This window comes from Melozone crissalis, unplaced genomic scaffold (genome assembly GCF_028551555.1).
Source record: "Melozone crissalis strain CALT ecotype California unplaced genomic scaffold, PUWL_Pcris_2 ptg000016l_1, whole genome shotgun sequence".
In the NCBI taxonomy this organism is placed as follows: domain Eukaryota; kingdom Metazoa; phylum Chordata; class Aves; order Passeriformes; family Passerellidae; genus Melozone; species Melozone crissalis.
Genome location: NW_026535794.1, coordinates 33335505 through 33357330, shown reverse-complemented (window position 1 = coordinate 33357330; position 21826 = coordinate 33335505). Strand labels below are relative to the sequence as shown.

Genomic DNA, 21826 nt, shown 5'->3' with positions numbered 1-21826 from the left:
ATCATCCAAATGGTTTGCTTCCTGCCTCGCTGTGCTAACATGCCACTCTGCATGCCTGGCTGCTTTTTCTAACGAGAAGGTTTTTCCCTCCTTGAAAGACAGAAAAGCTGAGGGGGAGCTATTAAATTCTGAAAGCTATATTTAGCTGGGAGCAATTAAAGCTAGCACTGTATAATGACACTTGAGATTAGCTTATCCATCAGGCAAACAGTAAGATTTTAATGTTTGGTTTCAGTCAGACTTGGCATTACTGTTAACTTCTGCTTACATTCATGAAATTGCACATTTTAGAAGGTGTGTCTGGTGCAGGTTGTTCTGGAGAAGTTATTTGCTTGCTTACCGTTCCCACTTTGTTCCTACTTCCATTTTCAGTGTAAACCTTATAGTCCCATGTTGCTTTTGAAAGAGATAGTTCTGCTCTACCCTCCAGTCAGCAGATGCCTGGTTTGCTCTTTTCATCATCTTTATGCTTGCAGCATGTTGATGCAGTGAAATGACTCTGCAAACACTATGGCTAAAAATTTGGCTTTTTCCTTCTTCAGTTATTAATGGTATTAATTTTCTACTCTAATTCCTCTCTGTAGTGCTGTTGCTACTGGCTTTAGTAGAACATGCTGAGGGCATAAATGGCTAACTTTGAGAAGGGAGGGAACTGGCTGGTTCCTCCCCAAGAGCCCAGTTGTGCTTGATGCAGACTTACACCAAATTGCAGTCTATTGCCAGACTGAGTCTTTGTTACACTCCTGGTAGGCTCTTCTGGAAACAGTTAGAAATATTAGTCCTTCCTTAGGACTAATACAGTACAAACCAGCTTAATTAATTGCTGTAGATTTGTTAAAAGGTCACTTATTGCATGTTCATTCTTTTTTTTTTCTCTTGGGTACCAAATAATTAATTTTCTCCATTCTGCATTAAATGAACATCCCTCTGTGATGCTCACGTGATCTATGGCCATCCACTGCCAGATCTGTTTATTGCTCAGTTTGTTCTTCTATTCCAGTGCATCAGGCTCTAAAGTTTTTCTGGTTTAATGTTCTTGAGTATGTCTGTACAACTATGGGTTACTTTTTTGTTACACAGGCACAGAAAAAGTTAAAAATCAATCAACAGTGCATTAAGCTGACCTGGATTTCCCAGATGGTTTTAGAATTTGTGTACCTGTGTTGCAAAATATTCAGAAACAAAATCACAGGAGTGCTTCTTTATGCTCACTGCTCAGAAGAGATCTCTTGAGTGCAGTGGTTTGGGGACCAAGGGGGAACATGGAGCCTTTTTTGGACCAGCATCTGTTGGGGAAATTTCATTTTGGAAGGAGGAAAACTTGATGTCTATGCAAAAATGGGGAAGGACTGTGGAATGCCTTAGGCATCACTTGGCTTTATGGGGTGCCTAAGTGGTTGATACCTTGGCTTCCTGAGCTGCTGATGGCCTAAGGTGCCCAGTGAAGGGTGCTTGTAGGCTGCGTCTCCTTATATCTGTCACATCCTTTTAGGGTCCCTCTTACTTCAATATGATATGTCATATACTCCTAGTAACTAACATAGTTCTTTGTAACCTGTATCAGATAATTTTTTTCACTGTTTTTCTTAGTGTTCATGCAAACAGCACAGAGAATTCAAGGCACAAATTTTTCAGATCTAGCTTGTTGGGTTGGTTTTTTTTGAAGGCTTTTTGTAAGGTTATTCTGTTGCCTTAGCCATGAGAAGTTTTTAACATATGATTAGTTGGAAGTTTTGTATGTAGAACAGCTTAATTTTTGAGTTACTGGGAAAAATGCCAGCCATAGATTTGGGAAAGTCTGAGTAATAAAATCATAAAGCTGGTTCATCGCTCAAATATGTTGTTATTTCAGCTGCCTCTGCCCACTGCATGTTCCTACAGGCTAAAAATGTCAATAGGCTCTTATATTAATAGCTATTTTAAGACTCTAGTCTTAAAAAGCAGTACAATGAAAGAACCTTAGATTAATCAAAAATATCAAAGTTGACACATCAAGTGTTCTTTCTTACTCTAGTTTAAAAAACTTCCACCCTTAATACTTAGATGATTAAAAATACACAAGTTCATGTGTTGAATTATCCTAAAATTAAATCACAGATGTTTAAGCTACAAACCAGATGGGAACAGTGGCATTTTTAGGAATCTATATAGAAGAAGCAAGAAATTGAGTGTAAAATGTGAAATTAGGAGATATTAAATGTAGACAGATGATAGGAGAAGGCAAAAGTATAGCTCAACACTCTGAGTCGAAAATAGGGAAAAGAATTTCCTTTTTCCTTGGAAAAGATGCAAAGACTGTAAGAATAATATTAAATAAGGGCAGTAATGTCAATTCAAGAAATGCAGAAGAATTTAATTTCATTACTGAATTAAAGCTGTAGTCTATGACAGCATGTAGAAGTAATAGCTAAGAAAAAGTTAAATGGTAACGGTAACTGAAATTCAAAATTTTTATCACAAGTAATTTGAAGAATTCTCTTTTTCTCGATTTTGGAGAAAGATCAGGAAAGCCTCAGCCTCAGAGAAAGCTTAACAGTGTGCTCGTTTCTATAAACAGTATGTGGTAGTCAGACACTGGTTTGTCTGGGGCTGATTGATTGCAGACTTTTGGAAAATTTATCATCAAGCTGATATGGGAACTGACTCGGGGCAATAGAAATTCAAATCTAATAATTGTAATGAAGAACCATGCAGACCATGAAAATAAAGGCAGACTAAACCATTGTTCCTTTTTTAGCTGAAATGGAGCACGTTAAACTTTGTCATAATGTCTTTTTGGTAGTGTTCATGTTGTACAGAAAAGTCTTGCAGGCTGCTAAAACTGTAAAATTGGATGGTCCTCAGAAAAAGTGCATTTGACTAAACATCAAAGCCCTGTGTTAGTTGCTTCAAAGCAATGGCTGAATAATGTTACAAGTTTGTAAAGAGTAATACCCCGGCATCTATTTCTGTTCAGCATTCTTCTTTCTTGTTTTAGTGCTGACAAGGTGTTTGGGTGGGTTCCCCACAGCCTCAGTAGCGTTACACACTTGTGCAGAGTTCTGCATCTTTGGAGAAAGGAGGGTTTCTGTTACAAAATGCATTGCTCTCACACTGTATTAGTAGACTAAACACAACTTGCTTAATTGTATGCAAGAATGTGGGTAACCTGAATTTTTAATGCATATTTTTAAGGGAAAAAAAGTCACCTGTAGATGCTGTAATTTAGGGAAATGTTTTGGGAGGGGAGAATACACAAAAATCAAGGCAGAAAAATTTTCAGCTATTCATATATCCTGCTTGTTACTTCCCTTGTGCTTCTCAGGTATAAAACGACAATGTATGTCGACAATGATGTTTTATTTCTCATCTTATTTTTTTGGTTTGTTTTTCAGATCCAACGCAAGACTCATGTGAGCTTGCCACATCTTGCCCAATGGAATAGCTCATCCTTTCACTTCTGTGAGAGAAGAGATTTGGATTCTTCCTGGTGGCAGTGATCCTACCCACTCACTGTAAGTCAGCCATCCTTCTCTCACAGCTGTGCTGCCCTCCTTCTGGGAAAGAAGAGGTTAAATTGCTGTGGAGCCTTCCAGCCTAGAAAGAGCGTGATCAAAGAAGCTGTCTAAGAAGCTTCCTGGTATGAAGAATCACTCAGTCAATGGAGAATGAGAGGGGTCTGCAGTGTAGCTGAGAAGGGGCAGCAGTTCATCCCCTTTTGGGGTAAGACGTGGTGCTTAATTAGATGTCTACAAGAATAGAAGAAAGTAACAAAGAAATAGAATAGGTAAACCTGAAGTTGTGCTTATGTAACGTTTTATTCTGCTTAGACAAGGGTAATTGTTCAAAAATACCTCAAAGGTGTGTTACTTTTGAGGGAAATGGGGAAAAAATACCATTTGTTGGGTTGTACTGTGTTTGGGCTCCCTTCAGTCCAAGGCTTTGGGGTTTTCACTGATCACCCACTGAGTCAGGAAGGGGGACTCTCACCCACTGCAGCACTGGACTGTGTGGTTTGTGTCTCATTCTGAATGCTCTCTCTAGACTGCAGCCAAATATAGGACTTGGGTAAGGTTGAGATTATGTTATCAGTGACATTGAAAAACTTCTTGTACTGCTGGTGGGATTTTTTGCCTCAGTGTTCACTAATTGTGAGATTTAGCACTGGGAGAAAACTCTGTCCTGAGTCATAATTCCATGGCACTTGTGGCATTTTATCTTCTCTAATAGTATGTAAATGTAGTCACAATGCATTCTGAATACTTAACAATTTCTCTCTTGGTGTAGGAACATTGATAATGTATTTGAACTTTCTGGCTAGCTGTTTGGGCTGCATTTCAACTTTTAACATTTGAATTTGTTCATGTGTTTATAAATATATCTATTCTTGTCTTTTTAAACCTGTAGGGACTAGATTAGTATCTTAGAGCACATAAGCTGGTTAGGATGTTTTAGGCCTTATGTGCACGTAATTTACAAATTTTATTGCAGTTTTGGAAGGCTGGGTGTTCTGAACTTTGCAGTTCTTATAGTCCTGTGTATAAATTGATGTTTTTAAAGTCAGTCTTAATAGACTTACGTGGATCTCATACTTGTAGACCAGAATAGAGCACTGCTGTTTGCACTAATTTCTTACTGCATTTGAACCTTTGTTTATGTAGGCTTAATCACTGTTTAAACTTGGTGAATTTTTAGGCAGAATCTCTGTTTCTCTTGTGAGCATGTAAAAGGTATCACTGGCTCTGTGGTGCCCAGGAGGAACTTGGTTTCCTCTGGAAAGCTGGAGATGAGTCATGAGAACTGAAGTACGGAGCAGGCACAAGGACTGAATCTTTGCTGGATGTGACTGCTGTAAAGCACATTAAAAACCACATATGTTTACAGCTTCTCTAAATTAGAAGCTGTAAAGGTGTCAGTGGAGGAGAGCAAGGAGTGGAAAATACTTTCACTTGGTTGTTTCTGTTGGTAGGTTCTGCCATGCTGCTCCAATGGGAGGTGCCCAGTTGCATAGGTTCCTTTTACCTGTGAAGATAGTGGAGTTTATCAACACTATTATAAAACAGCTCACTGATAAAGTTGGGAAGTTTTATGTTTAAGTAGCAAGCCAAAGATTTTTTTATTGCCTAATGACTTTCAAAACATTTCTGGACGAGGCAGAAATGAACACAGACCTGCCCCACCCTAGTGTGCAACGTGTGGCAATTTTATTTACAGAGGGGGTTCCTGTGGAACAGATAGGCTTGTGAATTCACAGGGAGTCATGCAGGAAACCTGTGAAAAACTCTGATCAAGACCTTATCTGCTTGTCCTAATCTTTCCAGTGTTCCCCATTGAAAGCCAACTTGGATAGCAGGGTGGTAGATTTACAGGGATACAGAACTGACAGCATTTGAACAATTACAAAAAGGGAATTTCTCATTGCTCCTCTAACAGTGGCAGCAGAATACTGAAATGAGAATTAGGATTTACTTTAACTGTAACACTTCCATTTCCATATTGATGCAGTGCAATCCTGTTGGTGTATGTTCTTGGAATGCATTAATATTTTGTAACACCCTGTTTTTTGAGATTCATTGAATCTCACATTAACACATGGAATGATTTCACTAAATAGCTCTGTGTCTTCTGAAAAAGGAAAGAAACAGTAGCTGGTGCTCAAAGTGAATTCACCTTGAAGTGGCTATTTAAATTCATTTTTACAAGCTTGAAAATTGAATCTATGGCTGTTACAGAAGCAACTTCCATGTCACTGAGCCCTTAGAGGAATTCCTTACTGCTCTCCTGAATGTGGGAAAATATAGTGAAAGAATGATCCTCAGTCCACTTTTTTTTTTTTTAAAAAAAAGAAACTTCATGGAAAGCCTTGCGTATTCTGGTCTTTTTTGGTATTTTCTGTTAGTTTTGCCAACCTAAAATTCCAACCTGAGTTCTTTGGTATAAATATTATGTACCTCGACTATTTGGTTTTATCTCACTTGTGAAAGGTATTTAATTTTACTTTTTCAGCTGAATATCAGCAGCTCAATGCTGTCTGCTGCTCTTTACTAATAGTGTTATATGAAAACACTTCATATAGAACAAAATTCTGTGTTAAAATACATCATTTAGTACTTCCTCTGAAGGAAAAAGAGGCCAAATCTTAGCATGCATATGCTTGTAAATGCAAAAATAATATATGTACAACCGTAGTTTTTGTGTACAAGCTCAGAACTATAAATTTAAGCCACTTCTCTCAGATGTGTTTCTTTTGGAATTAGCCATGAATATTTGTACTATCTTGTCCAGTGAATAGTAGCATAGGTAAACCTCCTCCAAAAAAAATGTGAAGAAGGGAAGAAAAAGCCTGTTTGTTAACTTCTTGTCTCACTAGTGGCTATTGAAACAAATCAGTTTTGTTATTTTTTAAGACCAAAACAAACTGTTACAGCTGAGTATAATGGATTGCATCTGTGACTGGGAGAGGTGAATAAGCAGGTTACCTACCTTATGAAAGCATAATTTGTATATTTTACTTTTATTCACAGATACTTTGGTATAAAACAGAAAACACCTGTTTAGACAGAGGAACTGTTTGAAGCAAGCAGACTGCTGATTTTATACAATCTCAGAATAAAGTCATTTTTAAAGACTTGTTTCAGTAGAAAATAAGTTTGAAATTACAAAAAGGTGAATGAAATATACATCACAAGACAGCAGGATATTATTTATCATTTAAATGCATCTTTTAGGGCAAATTGTTGCTTGTGCCAAATGTGTCAAGCTGATGTTTGGCTCGAGGTGGTGTGACAAGCTTGGTGGTGCCAAGGTGACAGACCATTCTCCCTGGATTAAGGGCAGACTATGCCACACACATCCAAATTCAGGTCTTTTTAATAGTTACTGCTTCCTACTTTGGCAGAGACCATGAACTTTAAGTGCTTGGAGTAGCTAATTAGCATAGCCAAAAGTAACTTAGGAGATCATGAGTCTTTTCTCCTGTTATGGAAACTTTCGATTCCTTAAGCTTAAATGCAGAGAAAAGTAGCAACTGCTGTGTGTCTGGTTGTTCCAGAGACAATCAGCTGGGTCACCCTTCCCATTTTAGCAGTGGGAACAAGTTGCCTTCTTACTGACATTACAGTGAGCATTTTATGAAGTGAGATTCTGCATTTTGCTTACAGAAAGTGATACAGATAGTCCATATTCCTACACCAGTGAAAATGTTTGCATCACACCCTCACTGAGCAGAAGCATGCACTTTTCATGAACTCAATCCTCTGATGTACAGAATTTTTTGCTTGGGAAAGCCAAAAGAGCTTGCATCTTCTTTTAAGAGTAGCTCTAAGAGACCACCTCTGTCTTTTAGTATATGCTTGAATGGTCTTTCAGTATATGCTTGAATGTGTGCTTCTGCCAGGCTTATCTTTTTTTAAAAAGATGGGTTAGATTTTTCCTGTCTTTGCTTATGTGGACTCTGGTAATTTATTTGTCCACCACCTGAAGAATATAATAAAGAAATAATAATAAAGAAATAATAGAAATAAAGCCACAGATACATCAGAAGGCAGATTTGTCATGTTTCAAAGGTGGCCTTTGAAATTAATTATGATCAACAGCTGTATAGCTATATAGCTTCAGGGCTCTTGTGTGCAAGAGAAATGCAGGAGGGTGGAAGAGAAGGTTCCAGTGCTTGGTGGGCTCCTCTAGTGTGGTAATGAGGATGTGAGACTGAATCCCCAATGCTGCCATGTGTAACAGTGAATGAGGGATGGATTTGGCCTCTAGTCACTGCTGTTTATTCACTGATTCCTAGTTTATATGCCTTATACTCACATTTGCTTCAGGGAAAAGGTCATATTCTTGTTTAGTTCATAAGGCAGGTTCTCATAGCACCAGGTACTTGAAGACAAAATGAAAATGAAATTGTTACCTTAGGTTGGAAAAGGCTTCCTGCTAAGCAGAAAAATATTATGATTATTGAAGTAGTCACTTCTCAAGGAGAAATAAAGATTAAAGACTGAGTAAAATGTTAACAGTATAATTTTTTTGAGCTACGTGTATAAAGCTGAGTATCTTTTTCAGTTTCAATCAGTGGACTTCTGTTACACTAATATGTTTTAATCTTATTTTATCCTTGTGTGCTTGCCCAAGAATGTAATGTCGTAGATTTTTTTGTTGCACTTCCTATCAAACCATATGAGAGGGATGAAAAATGGACAAACCTGTTCAAGTATAAGTATCAATAGTGATGAATAAACAGAGATGTTTTTATGCAATGTAAAATCTGCAGTATTTAATGAGTTTCTTTAACTTACCCAACTTTATGCATCTCACAAAATGTCTGCTGTGGAGACATGTGCATAGCAAGAACTTTTCAGAATAGAAGTACATTCTCACATCAGCTTATGTTTCAAGAACATTAACATTCTGAGAGAAATCCAGGAAAGGTGTTACCTGATAGGGAGTAAAACACACTGTCTGGTAACTTGCAGACACAATAGTGAGCATCAGAGTAAGGATGAAAATAAATTGGTGATAAAATAAAATTATGAAAAAGCTTTAAGAAGTGCAGCAGCATGTTTTACTGTGCCTTTCACTGCTTTTACATTCAGAAAAGTCCAGGTGACTTCTCTGTCTTCAGATCTGGAGGAGACCTTGGCTCTGCTGCTGTATTTTTGAAGGTTGGCAAGTTATTAAAGAAAGGAAAAGTTTTTGATCAAAGACCAGATTTCATATGATGCTTTACCTTGAAAAGTAGCAAAAATTTTCCTTTTTTTTTCCCCTTAAGTTCTGCCCGTGGTGTGTTTGTCCCCTGGAGTTTTTTACTTCCAGTGCTTAAATATCTGAACAATTTGATGACTGTCCACAGGTGTGCTTGAACGTATTTCAAGATATATTTTATTTTAAACAGCAGGAATTATGCTTTCAGAAAAATCAAAGAAATTCAAGTTATTATTCTGCTATAGAAGTCTAATAATAAAGGATTAATTAATCAAAATGTTGACACTAATCTTTCTGTAGCACAGCATTTGTTTGGAACTTCTAACAAGCTGTCAAATGATCCAAAAGGAAATAATTTTAATTATTGGGGGAACTTACATTAGCTAAAAGGCAGAAACTCTCAGCTGCTTGAATGGTCCAGAGGCAGCAATACTCACTGTGGTGACAGTGAAAAAGCTGTGTGTTTCTGGCTGAGGGACACCAATGGAATTTGGTGTTGGTGATGACAAGAAGGACTGAAAATGGCCCTGTCCCTTTGTGTGTGATTTTTTCTTTTAATACCAGTTTTTATTGGGCAACAACTCTGTTTCTAAAGATTTCAGCTGTTAATGTTGTTTCTAACACATTGTAATGAAACCTGCTTGCTTTTTTTTTTTTTTTTGCCAGCACTGGACAAAAGTAACAGATGATAAGCAAAGTAAAATGTACCCTAAGAAAAGCTTAGTTTATAGTTTTACTCTTAATACCATTCAGCATCTGGCCAGCAGCTTTTGAGGGAAAACCTTTTTTTCAGGAGAAATAGGAAAAGCATTCATTGTTTAGTTCAAGCTTTGGGACTCTGAAGGAAATTGGATTTTCCACTCTATGGAGTGAGACAGGCTGTAAAATCTAGAACTTAAAATTTCAATGGATTTTGATTTGTCATGAGGGTAGTATAAAATAAACATTTTCTATGCCTGCAATTGGCTGTTTGTTTTATCTTACACAAATTATAGTTTGTACTTCACCTTTAACATTTTTACATGTGGTTTATGTTTTGAGCTAGAATTGTTGTTTTTTTGTTTGCTGGGTTGCCTTTTTTTTCCTCTTTTTGTTGTTTTGTGGGGTTTTTTTGGTTCCATATAGCTATTGAGGAAATCTAAAAGAAGGCACTAATTAAGAGGTGGTGCTGGCTAAGCGACAGCTGTTAAAGACATGATTCAGCATCTCCTGCTGCAACTAGCTTCCCCTGCAAGTTGTGAAGTCTCAATCTATTATTTCTTTGCAAAATCCTTGGTGAAGTGCAGGTAGCCAGGGTGCAGGGGCTGCCACAATGGCTGTGTGGTGGGTTGGCAGCACCTAAGCCACCCTGTCACTCCCCTCGGCTGGATGGGACAGAGAAAATGGAGTGGAAGGCTCATGGGTCAAGGTAAGGACACACAGAGATCACTCAGCAATTGCTGACATGGGCAAAACTGAGGGAAAATAATGTAATTGAATGCCTGTCAAATATGGGGTCATGAGAAATAAACCCAAATCTTAAAACACCTTCTCTTCACCCCTTCCTTCTTTCTGGGCTCAACCTCCAAATCTGCTTCCTTCCTCCCAGCGAGCAGGGAGTGGGGAATGAGGGCTGGAGTCCCATCATCACACGTTGTCTCTGCTGCTCTTTTCTCCTCAGGGGAAGGGCTCCTGACTCTCTTGCCCTGCTCCAGGATGGGGTCCCTCCCATGGGAGACACTCCTCCAGGAGTTCCTCCTTTCCATGCACTGCCACTCCAGCGTGCAGAGTCACAGAACTTGTGCTGTACTTCTGAAATGGGATTGTGGCTTTAGGCTGGAGGCCCTTTTAGCAGTACCTTGTAAGAAATGAGGAACCACTAATGCCATCTTTGCCTGGGTGGCTGGCTCTGTGTGGGATGCTCCAGCTGTGCTCTACAGGCTATTCACTGCAGACTTGGACTCAGTGATCCTTGTGGGTCCCTTCCAACTCTCAGAGTATTCTGTGATTCAGTTGTCACTTGTGGGAAGATGAATTCATGGGTTTTTTTCACTTACATAACCATGCATCACATTTCATTTAACTTATAGCCCAGAAATGTGACTGTAATGCACTCGATATGATGTGTCTATTTAAAACACAAAGGCATTGTCATAGAGAAAATAAATATGCATAGTAAGACTTGATTAAAAAGGGATCATAAGCACTTGAACAAGGTGCTAGTATCACTTCAGATGCATCTATAGAAAACATGAGTATCTATATGCAATATACCAAAATATCACTATACCTATACTCTGCATAGGTATTGGAAATGAAACAGTTTTATGATCACCAAGAATTATGGGGTTTACCATGGAAAGTGCAGCAGAAGTTCTCAGCCTGATGGATGGAACCGAGCTGGTGAAGGTGTATTTGGTGGAGAGGAAGGCTGCAGACCCCCTGAATGCCCACCTAGGCAGATGGCAGGCTGACTGACCTGGGTACAGGGCCAGCTGAGAAGGCCCAGCCATGCAGGTGCTGAGGGAAATGTCCAGATCTGAGTCTCTGCAGTGAGTCAGAGCTCAGGGGCTTCTGCCTTTGCTTCCACTTGTGCTGCCATCAGTCTGGTGTAATCTAATAGGCAGTGACCTTTAATTGCCTTTTGGCCTTGTGGCATCAAGCTGCTACTGCCACAAATGACAATTAGGAAAATTCCTCTCATTAGACAGCAGTGAACAAGGGTTAACATGATAGGAAGATGTATTTTCCTTTATAAAGAATATTCTATTGCTATCTCAAAAGCATCCATATGACTGCATGTGTTTGAATTTCAGAGTGTTCTGAAATGATTGTGAAAACTGGCATTGTTGCTACTTATTTATTTAAGTTAGCAGTTGCAAAGAAGTTCTGGTTCAGGATGTTAAAAGGAAGATCAAATGGAAGACTGTTCTGTGGTTTTGGATAAATTGTGGCAACTCAGTTTGGATTGTTTGCTTTCACCTGATTTATTTAATTTGCTACCTGTGAAATACAAATACCCTGTTTCTGTCCATGGGCACATGAAGGCTCATTTATGTTGTTGGAATAATGTCTCTCTGTTTGCTCAGCTGAAGAAAAATCAGGCCTGCAGCATCCCTGAAAGTGGTTCTGAATCTAAAAAACAGTGGTTGCTTATGTGCAAAATGTTAATTGTCACTCTGCTCTCTTCAGACATAACTAATGTGTGACTTAATTTAGATATGTTAACTGAGAATCGTTATGTTCACAGGGGAAGTAACACATTTGTCACATGTATTTACTTTCTCATGCTTAATGCATGACATCCAACTTGACAATTCCTGCACTTGTTGGTGAGTTTAAGCTCCTTAGATTTACTGTGTAAGGTGGTTAAGCTGCTGGTTTTAACTTCCAAATGCCTAATGCTTTTTCCATGTCCTCACCTAGCTCCAGAAAAGTATCCCTGGCATGGGCAATGGGGCAGGGAGGAAGACAGAGAGAAATTGAGCTGTTCAGACTGCTAAAAGGAAATGTGAACTCTGAGCAATTCGTGAAGTCCCCAGGCAAAATTAATATAAAGTCAGATTCCTGTGCACAAGGCAGCAGCATTTATTGGAAGCTTTAATTATTTTAAAGCACTGTATGCTGGATTTGTATGAACAATCTGTAAGAACAAATAACAGACTTGTCAAAATTAGTTGCTGAATGCCATGGGGAGTAGAAGCAAATTTACATTCCAATTTTGGGAATAATACTGAAATTTTGACTGGATTGGCAGTTGGTAATAGGTCAAAATTTGTGTTTCTGGGAATGCTATCATTTATGTGAAAGAAAAATATGAAGTGTGAAAGCTTTTACTGCAGATTTGGGTCTAAATGAACTTCACCTTAGGGTGGCTGTTTTAGGAAGCATGAAGATGCAATCAGCTTTCACTGGATGCTGTTCAGAGCCTGGCATGTGGCTACCATTTGTCCCATTTTCAAAATCCTTTTATAAAAACCTAATGTGTTAAAAGGAGAAAAACATAAGGAGAGAGATTGGAGCATTCTTCTCAGAGTAATTCAGTAACTTTTTTGTACTTGACACAAATATAAATTATTTACATTTTTATATATGCAGTTCAAAAATAAACTGTTGTGTGGCTCTAGTAGTATTTTAATTCAATTGGCCAAAATGACCATTTGGAATCAGCATCAGGTCCCCAGGAAATGTTTTGTGTTGTACTGTATTTTCTTTCACCTCTTAAAAGTGTGATGCCCATTCAGCTTGGTAAGCATTCTATTCCCGAAATCATCTCTTGTGATGCTGGAGGGTAGCAGGAGATCCTGCTTGTTTTGTAACTGTTTTTTATAGTTTAATAGTGACTTGGAGCAGTCATCACCCTCACTGTGATCTGCCTAACTGGTATTGTAAAATCACTCTAGAGAACAATTTTTTGCTCTCTCACCCTGGGAGCCATATGGGAAGAGTTCCAACAGCACCTCTTTTATTATTCCCACTGTTAGAGTGAGTGTCCTCCTCTGGAAGAGGATTATAATGAGGGATCTCATGGGGCTGGTGAGCAGTCAGGTGAGTCAACAGGTTAGAGAAGAGCCTGAAATAGGAGCTGGGGCACTGCCAGCTCCCGTGGCCACCTTGTTTGTTTGCAGCTAGAACAGACAGTGGGTTGATTTTCTTATTTTTTGAGTACTGAAGAGAGGACTGTCAAACTTCACATGCTGATAATGTAGCTTCTCCAAATGTCATACTTCCAGCTGCCATTGGCCATTCCCAGATTTATTTTTCATGGGATGTTGCATGTAAATCCTTGTTATTTTGGTGCAACAACACTAAAGATTTTTGGCTTTTTGGACATATTTTATTATGTGATCTCAAAAATAGTATAGCATGTTAGGAGAAATAATTGGGTGCATTTTTGTATGGAAATCTTAGGGGCTTTTTACTTAAGTTACCATTCACGCTAAGTATTTTCACATTTCTCCTCCAGCTCCTCCTTTTCTACATACATTTAAATTTTTTACCTTTTCACAATTAAACATGTAGAACAAAAGAATGAAAGTCAGTTCAATGGTTCTTGTTTAACTGCCTGTATTGCACGGGTGTATTTTTTTCTACAAGGCAGTGTGAGTTATGACAATGCTTTAATGTCTCTAAATGTCATGTTTTCCAGTCAAGGCTGGATGAAAACTTTGTGCATAGAGTTTCAATATTGAACAGCCTTTGAGAAGACAATTTTATGTCAGAAGTCAAATTTTATGTCCTAAGCTTTGTAAAGGTGTTTTCCTCCTTTATGCATTCTATATTTTATATTATTAGAAGTATGTTCTTGAATAAGTATCTCAAAGCTTTAATGCTAAAAGTATTACTTGGTGGCAAAATGGTAAAAAACATATTCAATAAAAGATTAATATTAGTAAAAGTTAAGGAAAAAAAATGTAGGTCAGCATGGGTGAAGTAGGCGTGAGTGCCATCTGTTAGGAAAATAGCTTGCAGTATTATGTTTCCTGCAACTTCATATGTTGATGTTTTAGTAATTTTAGACATTTTTATTAAAAACCCCGAACCTTTTAATGTCTTCTTCTAAGAAATTGCTTTGTTCTACTTTCCTTTTCAGAAATTCATCAAGAGAGTTACACGAAATAAGACTTGTTAAGTATTGTCAGAACTCACTTTATGCGCTGTCCATAATTAACCACAGCTTTGATTTGTTTTTGTTTTGCAAGTCCTGATGGTCTAGCAAAGCCAGTGCCATATGTCAGCAGCTTAAAAACTAACACAAAACTGATGGAGGATTGGAAGGAGAGTAGAGAGAGAAAAGGGAGTGACTGGTGGAACTCTTTTAATATTTAGCTGTTTAAGGGGAATCTACATCTCTTGTGAAAACTTATGTTTGTTTATTTCTGGTTTTATAGCCTATAATTAAAATCCAGCTTGCTGGTTGCTGTTCAAGTACAACCAACCTCAAGAATTCTATGAAGCAACAAAAATGTTGGACTGTACACATTACAAAACTCTTAATGTTGTTGTCTGCTATCTCTATGGCCTGCTTGCAGTGACTGGAGCTGAACTAAAAAATTATTTACTAGAATTGTTACTACTTAGAAATAAAAAATCTAGATAGTTTATTTGTACCACTCTTTCACTGAGCTCAAATAAATTTCTGTGTAAATTATTCATTCTCTCATGTTGCTGAGGCATCCTAATTAAAACCTTCCATCTTTTAAACCTCTAAAAATACTTGAGAATCAGAGCATAGCTAAAGCTTTTTTTAATCATGGGATGTTTAATTTGTATTTAATTAAATTCAAATAGATAGTTGCTAGCTTGCATGAACCAGAATCTAAATGTAAAACTGGAGGCAGAACTGTCTGGATCAATTGAAAATAACACTACTTCCATTTTCCAGCGGGTGATGACCATCCCAAAGCAAAGTGTGTGAACTACTTGCTGTGACAAAAATCTTGCTTTACTGAAGTGGAGCAGGGAGGGCTCCTGTGATTTTTTTAGTTTTGTATTTGTTTATTTTTTGTCAGGGAAACTACTGATCTCCAGGAAAGGACCGTAACAAATTGCTTGGGAGCAAGAATTTCTTTAATTACTTTGGCAGATTTGAAAGTTAATATGATTTTGAGCTCTAACCCATCAATGGAGGCACTCTGAGCTGCTACTGAGACCCACAAAAGTTCTCAGCAGCTTTGTGTTAACTCTGAGCTCTACTGCTGGAGGCAGGCCATATTTTTACATTGGGACGTCATGTTGTAGTGGACTTGTATAAACATACTTAGTGCATTAAAACTCTTTGGATCTTCCTTGTTCTGGGCTGTCTGTAATGGTTACATTACTACTATTTTCTGGCTAATCGCTGAACTTGCTTTTAGATTTTTTATCCTTGTAGCTAGTCAGAGGCAGGGCAAGATCCGACATGAAGTCGCTCACTCCGAGATGGACCTTCTGATCTTCCCAAATACAGATTTGCAATTTCTGCAACTTCATGTTTAGTTTCTTCCCTTTTTGAGGGCAGAAGTTCTCTTACCAGCTCTATCCAAGTTGAGCCTTTGTGGTAACCCTAGTTGGATTTGTCTTCCCCTCCTGTATTTCAGAAATTGAGGACATGGTGATGGGATTGCATCATTTGAGGTGGGGAGAGGATCCCCTGTTTGGTTCTTTGCTGTTCAAGAGCTGCCCTGTTAACCAGTCAGAGACCCTCACTTCTGCCCTGCATCTTTTTTTGTCTGACCCAGCTGTTGTGGTTGATACTTTCCCATTTCTTATTAATTAGGCAAAGCATTGCATGGAGTCATTCAGATTTATAACCTGCATTCCCACATTTTGCATCTCTCTGCTTCTTGGTCTCTTTCAGTTCATCTTTTCCCTATGCCACGAAGATAATGTTGCAGAAAACTTGATCCATGGAACCACTTTCCTGGTTCCCATTGTCAAGGTGTTCATTACCAGCATAAATATGAATGGATTTAAGAGCAGATGTGATGCAGAATCTTCCAAGAGTGTGGTTCTGGAATCTGTGACTCATGGTTCCTGTCACCTGCATACATGTATGTGGGTCATGTGTTTCCAGGGAAAAAGACAGCTGCAGGCATCCTCCTGTCTGTCCTGGAGGAGCTCCTGCTAAAGCTGCTAAAGATTTAATTTGTATTTAAAATGAACACATTTCTCTGGGAGATGTAGATTAGATATTCAGAAGAATTTCTATTAGGGTGGTGAGGCACTGGCACAGGCTGCCCTGAGAAACTGTGTGTGTTCCAACCCTGGCAGTGTTCTGTGCCAGGTTGGATGAAGCTCTGAGCAACCTGGTCTAGAGGAAGATGTCCCTGCCCATGGCAGGGGAGTTGGAACTGGGTGATCTTTAAGGTCCCTTCACGCCTAAGCCATTTGATTCTGTGGTTCTATGTATACTTTTTTCCTTCATCCAGGCTTTTGGTTTGTTTCTTTTTTTTAACTGAAAATTTGGAATTAGCAAACTCCTACCTTTTGGCATTAATAATAAAATTACTTAATACTTGTAGTACTAATTGTTCTCAGGATACTTTATATGTTATTATTTCCCACAATGCGTTTCTAAAGTGTTGATATTTGTTTGTACATTGTGTGTTTAGAAACACAGCATTAAGAAATTAGTGGCCTCTCACCTAAGGTGGTGTTAGTGTTAAACACTGATCTACTGACAACTACCTGCCATTGTTCAGGACACCACACACCTCTTTTGTGGTTTCCAGCTCTCTTAATATGAAAGACCTTCTGGAAAAAAAAAAAATCTACATAATATTTAAAAGAAAGCTGCAGTGCTACATATATAAATGCTAATGATGTAAAGTAACTAAAAATGGCGTCCTGGAGTGGACTTAAGAGACAGAAGCCTCTAAAGTTATGTTAAGTTGATCAAGAAGAAATACAAGATTTTTATAGCTCGTCATCATTGCACTTTATAAAATGTGTAAACAAATTTCCATGCATCCTAGGAAGAACTGAATCTTGTTACCTCAGTTATTAAAGTTAATAAGATTTAAGTTTTGAAATAATAGGCTTGCTTACAAAGGAAAAATATGAAACATTCTCAAAGGAAGTGCTGGTTTCTTTGTACCTTTTTTCTTTCAGCAATTAGTGATATACAGGGCAAATGACAATTCCCATGTGTCATAGAAAAACAGGTTTCTTAGTGGGGGCTTAAAATTTTTGTTAGGCTCATTTGGTGGTTTTTTGTTTGATGTTTTTCATGGTTTAGTTTGGCTTTTTTTATTTAGAAAGTAGATGATGCCAAAGTATGAAAGGTAAAAGAGCACATCAAAGAGGACAAAACAGGATCCTGCTTTGTTGGATCCTGCCACTCTTTAATGAACATGTCTCGCTCTCCTGCATGAGATAAAGGATAAGTAGTGTGTTTGCTGGTCATTGCACCCTCATGATATTTTCCTTCAGACTTTGGTGAGGATCATGCCTGGGCCACCAAAACTCTTTAGTATTTTTATTTGCCATTCTACTTGAAACCAGAGGTGACTGGGTTTGTGTTTCTTTCTCCATAGTTAAAACCAATAAATGTCAGCTGGTTTAATAAAATAAATTGTTTAATGTTGGCCTTGATGGATTTATGGATCTCACAGCATTATGCCATTCATGAGGTCACAAAGAGCCAGTCTGATTCAAAGTTACACTGATGCCTTCAATGATTTGACAGAAAAGTGGTGTCTTTTGCTTGATGTGCAGACAGTTCTGTCTTAAGATCTTGATCTACTACATGCTGGCAGACTGACAGATGTTTCCAGAGCTAACATTGTGCATATCAAAACTGAATCCAGGACAACGAACAGTGTGTATTTCACTAACACTTTAGCAATAGTGACTGCAGTTTTGAAAAGGAATAAGCCTCAGGGCACAGTGAAATATCTTTGTTTCAGTGAACAAAGCAAAGCTTTAAGTAGTAAGAGCAGAAAAATGAAAGACAACCAAGCTCCTTCCAAATGTTTCCCACTCAGGGATGTTATCCCTAAGAGATGGGCCTTTCCAAGGTTTTTAGTACAGGCTGTGAAGTGATACCATGTGCCTGTTCTTTTCCTTACTGAAGATGATAATAAGCTTCTCTCTCTCTTTTTTATTGCATGATCATCTTTTGTGAGGTTTCTCTAGCTGAGCAGCAGTTCAGTGCAAACAGCCCAGCTCCCGGTGTGTAGTTTGAGCAGAGCGAGGACTGCACCCTGTTAGTCCTGTGGTGTGCAGCGCACCTGATCCCAGCCCAGGGTTTGATCCCAGCTCAGGAGCTGCTGTTTTGTGCTCCACCCTCTTGGCAGGGAGGCTGTGGACGCCTCTTTCAGTGGGTCACAAGTTGTTTCTGGTGTCCCCCAGCTTTTGGCTGGTTGGAGAGGTGTTGAGCCCTGCCAAGGACGGGACGGGGCGCATGTGGCTCCCTCGGTCCTGCTGCTGAGGCCTGAGCTCAGGTAGGCCCTTGGCAGGCCTCCTCCTGAAAGGGATGGGGAGAGAAAAAGAATTTTAATAATTTAGGACCTGCCTGTGGGCTAGGTTAGACTTGTTAGTTCTGATTCTCAACTGTGATTGAAAGTTGGGTGGAAAAGGTAGTAAGACAGCTGACTAATTACTGTAAAAATACTGCTATTACTGTGTGTATTTTCTGTGTCACTTGTCATCAAGACTTTTAACATGTCTATCTAGTTTATATACCCAGTAAGTTTGGGGTTTTGGTACAAGTGCAATCTATCACAGATCTCCTGGGGAGATGGAAACAGTGTCAAGAGTATGCATTTAAAATGAATCATGTCATGTGCAATATTATAGTCAGTTTCTCTGGCGGATTTGAGGAAAAGGTGGTATTTTTATATGTACTCATATTTCAGGATGCTGAATGACCCATTTCTAAATTTAAATAAGATTTTTATAATGTAAGGATTGAATTATCTTTGAATTATCTTTGCTATCTATAATGCAAGGATTGACTTATTAGTGAAACAGCAAATATTTGCTTTGCTGCCAGAAGGTCTAATTGGATTGACATTGAAGCATGTTCTTTGATGTCTTGGGATGTTCTACTGGTTTGTTTTTGGGGTTTTGTTTTGTGGTTTGTTTTCTATTTCTGTGGTTTTGGAGTTTTTTTGCTTTCTGTTCACTGAAACATACAGGATTTTCTTTCATCAAGTGAGAAACATTATACATGATAAGCAATCTCTCCTTAAATGCAGTATGTTTGTTGTTTGTCCAGCTTTTCCCCTTTCCCTCTCTGTCTGTCTCTCTTGATTAGACAATTAGGAGAGTTTTCTTTGAACTAAATTTTCCTCTTTTAGGTCAGTGACACAGCGTGATTAAATTACTACAAAAGCCTCCTTAAGGAGTCAGGCTAGAAGGAACTGCTTCTTTGCGTCACAGACTGCTTCCAAGTAGCATTTTTCCATGGCTGATGAAAACATCTGCTCAAGAGAAGTTGTGATTTGGGTGATCACTTATCTGATGGAAGGCAGTTCTGAAATGCTTCCTGTTATTGTTAGTCTCCCTAAGCTGTTTGAACCTTTGCTTTCAAAGATAGGTTTAATAACCTATCAATAAGAGTTCTTTTAAACTGCTTTGTGTTTGTCTCTGCAAGTTTTCTTTAGTAAAGAGAATAGCCTGTAACAGAACAGGATTCATGTGCTTTGACCTTCAGTAGTGTGAATCTTACAGTAATTGAGGAACAGCAAATACCTGCCTTGGAAAGACACCTCCCATCGTTGTACATGGTGTATCTGTAGCCTATAAATAATTCTTTCCTATCTTGAGCCAGATAAGGTACTGGGATAGATTAAAGCTGGCAAACTGAACTATAACTGAGAGAGACATGAAAGCGATACTAGGAGAAGACTATTGCTTTGTTTATCCAGGCAGATGTGAGTGAATGTAATTTAATAATAGCTGCAGAGCAAAGGTTTCAGCACAAAGTCTTTGTTAATTCTGTGAAAAGTCACTCAGCATTGCTTGCAACTCTGATTTGGATTGCTCAGTTCCATGCCTGCTGTATCCACCTGACTCTCATCAGGCTTTATGTTGTTAACTATTCTTCTATCCAAAAAACCTTAATTGACTACAGAATGAGATGTACACTTCCGAGTCTTGCTTCTCAAAGTCTCTAGTGTTCCTTCACTGCTGAATCAGCTTTGAAGCAGCTGTTAAGGCTTTACTTTTCCTCCAGAACCATGGCAAAAATAATTGCATAATGTTGAGGGGTTTTTTACTGCAGTTTTACATAATTTTTTTCTGATTTTCCCTTCTCTTCTTTTGTGAGATGTGGAAAATCTTTGATTTTGCTGTAAGCTTATTGTTTTCAGAGTTGTGAGAGATGACATGAACTGCAAGGCTGCTTTGAACCTGTGCAATTTTAAAGGTTTGAGGACAACCTGGGATGGTACTTTTTTAAAAAAAAGAATTGTATTCCTGTTTTACATATTATCATATGTTTACATTATCTTTAATTGTTATAGAATGATAAGGCTCTTAGTAGCACATGATAAGTAGAAGTAAGTGCTGTTTATCATCTTATGGTGTAGTAGCTCTAACCAATATTTGATGCTCATGTATTTTTAATTCTTCAAAATGCACCTGGTGAGGTCATTTGCAGAGGCACTCTTGGCCTACTTCTGCAGCTGTTGGCTTTATAGAAAAGAATTAGGGCAATACTTAGCACTTGTGAAAATTACTGTCCTAAATTTATTTGGATTTGCCTCAGCCTCACACCTTTGAGTTGTCTTTGTTGAATAGACAAAAGTGGCCTTGTGTGCTCCAGAGAAATGTGGGAACAAATACAGTTCTGAGGCCACCCTGTGGCATGGAAAGAAGTAAATTTTAATGAATCTGGAGCAATTGTATCATGATGACCTTAAAAATCAGTTTTAGTTGCAATCTTCTCTTCATTAGCATAACACTGCATTTTATGCTCGCTTTAATGTTGTAATTGCTTTTATACCTGGTGACCTTAATTTCCACAGGTATTGCAAAATATCATTTGCCCTAGAGAGGCCCAGTCACCACTGCTGTAAGCCAGTCAAGTTGGGATGCAGGATCAGTGTTTTCTCACTTTCCCAGAAGAATAAGTGAGTTATTGTTCAAGGGCAGTCACAGTTTTCTTTTTTCTCTTCTAAACTTGAAGAAAATTTTTAAAAAGGAGCACAAAATTGTTGCTGGAATACATAGCAGTTTTTGCAGAGGAGTTGGGGCCGTGATAGTTATTCACATACACTTTTTCATGCTCAAATCTGGAAGTCTCAAGGTAATAAGTTAAATTATTACCTTGGGAAACACCAATAGAATAAAGCACTTTGGAGAGAGGACATATTTTTCACTCCTGAATTCTTCAGGGCTGGTAAGAAAAGCCTTTCATCCAGCTCATGCAGTAACTCATTTGAAGGAATAAAGGAAAATGCAAAACCCCCACTTTAGAAGTAGACTGACAAAATACTTCAGGTATGCTCTGCTGGATTTACCTCACCTGTCACCTGCTCCTTGTTCAAGCACCTCTTGTTGGGTAGTGAGTCATTTTCAGCTCATTTGAATTCTGGAAACCTGCCCATCACACTCTTTTTGATTCCAAAAGGACAAATGACATTGCTGTAGGAGATCTTAAGAACTTTCTTAGTGTCTCTGACGTCAATGTTAGCAAGTGGAGCAGTGCAGTGAAGCTTCATCCTTGTAGTCAATCACT

General features: G+C 38.4%; 1 protein-coding gene across 4 annotated transcripts in view; it reads left to right on the top strand.

Moving 5' to 3' along the window:
* OSBPL3 (oxysterol binding protein like 3) overlaps positions 1–21826 on the top strand; it is an 82820-nt gene that overhangs the window by 16069 nt on the left and 44925 nt on the right. For all 4 annotated transcript variants that reach the window (XM_054273984.1, XM_054273982.1, XM_054273983.1 and 1 more), the window contains exon 2: positions 3375–3494. The gene's annotated coding sequence lies outside the window, so the exon portion shown is untranslated. The remainder of the gene's footprint in view (positions 1–3374; positions 3495–21826) is intronic.